The sequence below is a fragment of the Octopus bimaculoides genome, chromosome 3 (genome assembly GCF_001194135.2).
Source record: "Octopus bimaculoides isolate UCB-OBI-ISO-001 chromosome 3, ASM119413v2, whole genome shotgun sequence".
Lineage (NCBI taxonomy): Eukaryota > Metazoa > Mollusca > Cephalopoda > Octopoda > Octopodidae > Octopus > Octopus bimaculoides.
Window position 1 is genome coordinate 37,225,543 of NC_068983.1, and position 3,138 is coordinate 37,228,680.

The 3,138-nt window shown below is 36.1% G+C and overlaps 1 long non-coding RNA gene across 2 annotated transcripts; it reads right to left on the minus strand.

The window, feature by feature from the left end:
- Positions 1 to 523: 523 nt before the first annotated feature.
- Positions 524 to 2,094, minus strand: LOC128247404 (uncharacterized). Of its 2 annotated transcripts, none has more exons than XR_008263782.1 (2): positions 1,584 to 2,094; positions 524 to 918 (listed from the first exon to the last, which is right to left on the minus strand). It is a non-coding gene; the product is annotated as an uncharacterized LOC128247404 (long non-coding RNA). The 2 variants fall into 2 exon arrangements; XR_008263783.1 differs by having other exon boundaries at positions 1,228 to 2,094.
- Positions 2,095 to 3,138: the final 1,044 nt, after the last annotated feature.

The window sequence follows — 3,138 nt, forward strand, 5'->3', positions numbered from 1 at the left end:
TTTAGTAGCAATCCCCTGTTCTTGGATTGCAAAGGGATAGCCTTTGAAGTGTGATGTGATGTAGCGGTCACGAGTCCAAGAGAAGCTTTGCCTTATGTCCATATTACTGTTTCCTTCGTGTTTTCAGAAAACATATCTCATGTAGTCCTTTTTTTTTATGCTGAGCGTTTCATATCCTGGTCTTCTTTGAGGTATCCACATACACACGACCGCGCGCGGACACACACACACACATGGGGGTGACACTGGTGGTTAACTTTTATAGGGGAGACAATCTCTTCTCGATTGAACTGAAGCGGATTTGAAAGTTGAGATTGTACATAATAATGTAAAGAAGTTATTGAGCATATGCATTTAATTTTTTTTCTACACATTATAAAGCCTTTTAATTTTCGAGTTTTTGGTAGCCATGTATAGCGCTACTTTATTATCCTTTGATATCGTCTGCACGGCATAATTTGAGAGTAAAATTAAGCTAAATTCAACATTTTACAAAGATATATATCTTATGAAGAGAAAATAGTTTAAAAGACATACTTGGCTTTATTTTTTTTCATTCTAAATTGTTAATTGTTCAGCAATAGAGAAAACAGTGAGAGCTATGTAGTATATTATTTCGTCCAAAGAAAACGCCGTTTCTTGTTAAAAACAAATTATGCGGGTGATTGCTGACAGCAACTATTAGTGTAAGGGAGATAACTCTTACACTGCCATCAACTTTGGATTTGACGTGCATGTCGATGCGAGTTTCGTTGATTGTCGATTTTCAGATCTCCATATTGTGCAACAGTTTCCATTTACAGCCGTGTCCCTTTATTTCACTTGCTCTTCTTAACTGTAACTTCTTTCAGTAGTCAAATGCCTGAGCTCCGCCACACCAATTTATCTTCCTTTTTGTTTGCGAACATTTTCCTTTCTCTGAAATAATAATAATAAGTTTATTGTATTCAGTGCTCAAGTGTTCTAAGCTAATTGGAAAAGGTTTAAAGAAGGGACAAACAACAGAAATAAGTCAGGTAAAGAAAAATAGCAACGATAGTCAAAGCTACATGCATAGTACACAATAAAACATAAAAAGACAGAAAAATTAACAATAAAAGAGCGATAAGAAGAGAGAGGAGGAAAGGTACATCAGTACGTTTGGAGTTGTGTTGGCAAATTTTGAGAAGCGTGAAATTTTTGTAGGATGCAGTATCCTGACAGACACAAGCCGCATGTAGTTTATACCTTGATTCAATAATTCTAAGCATGAGTAATAGGTGCTGCGCTTTTTCCTTTCTCTCTTTTTATAACCAGGCGGTATTGAATGGTGGCCAAAGTTGTTTGAAAGATGAAGGAAAAGTTTGTCGGCTTCATCTAGTCAAATGCTAGATGTCGAACCTTTTGTGTATTGATGCCTTGAGAACTAAGACACTCAAGACTGACAAAAAGAATTCGTCTGATGTACATCTTCGAACAGCTTCCAGTAGATCGATGTTCCAGATAAGATGAGAGGCGGATGTTCGAACTAGAGATGCAAACTGTAAGTATGGGCGTATTCAAAGCAAATCGAAGGCAGAATCAACTAAAGTTGACTAGAATACCTTGTAGTGTTATAGTCCCTTTATATTCTTATATTTATGGCCTAGTGGTCAGAGTGTTGCTTTCACAATCGTAAGATCGTGGTTTCGATTCCCAGACCGAGCAGTGCGTTGTGTTCTTAAGCAAGACACTTCATTTCACATTGCTCCAATTCACTCAGCTGGCAAAAAGGAGTGGTCTTACGACACTCAAGACTGACAAAAAGAATTCGTCTGGTGTACATCTTCGAACAGCTTCCAGTAGATCGATGTTCCAGATAAGATGAGAGGCGGATGTTCGAACTAGAGATGCAAACTGTAAGTATGGGCGTATTCAAAGCAAATCGAAGGCAGAATCAACTAAAGTTGACTAGAATACCTTGTAGTGTTATAGTCCCTTTATATTCTTGTATTCATGGCCTAGTGGTTAGAGTGTTGCTTTCACAATCGTGACTAGTGAAAATATGCATATCAGTCCTCCCCTTCTTCCTCCTTCATCTGCTCTGCTTCCCCCCTTCTTCTTCTTCTTCTTCTTCTTCTTCTTCTTCTTCGTCCACCTCCTCCTCTTTCTTCTCCTGCTTCTTTTTCTCTTCCACCACTTTCATTTTCTTTTCCTCTTGCTCTGCCACAACTACCACTACTCCCGTCCTTCTCCTCTTCTCCTGCTTCCTCCTTTTCTCCTCCTCCACTTCTCTTGTTTTTCTTCTTCTTCTTCTTCTTTTTCTTCACATACTTGAGTGAGTAAGAAGATACTGAAAAAACAACAACAAAAAGAAAACAAATAAAAAACAAAACAAAACAGATTGTTGTCTGCTGTCTTGAATAACCATCTTCAACGTGTTACTAATGTTATGTTTATGTTATCGACCTTGACAAGATGGAAAACAAAGTTAATTGAGCATGAATTTTCAACTTTGAATGTAAACAGAATGAAGTTAAATACCTCACATACTTTCTTCAATTCAGTTCTTGACTGCCTTAATTATTTTCCTTAGGTTGGGTGGAGGGCACAATGAATAATATTTACTGCATTTTTGACTTTGAGAAAACTTATAGCTTTTACAATACAAAAACTATATCATCTAAGCAAATCACCTTCTCTTAATGCATTAAAAACACTGTAACATATTCAGAGCACAATTTCAGAAAATTATCTCCATTCTCTTTGAGCACAGAAAACACAAATTTAACTGGGGCAAAATGAGTAAGACAAGATGAGGTAAACATGCTGCTTCAGTTCTCCAGAATTACATTTGAAAGAGACTCATACACATCAATATCCATCCTTAGATATCAAAATGATCAGAAATGCAACAAAACTTTAAATGAAAGATAATCATGGAAAAATTACACATTATATGAAATTAATGAAACTCGACTAAATAGAACAACAATAACATAAAATATTCTCTATAGCAGTGGCTCCCAACCTTTTCACTACCAAGGACCCCTTTTATTTAAATGAATTTTCCCATGGACACCTTTTAATATGTTTATCCTTATATATATATATATATATATATATATATAGTCACAATGAGGATGTTTAAACCTCGTATAGGGATATTTTATCCATGAT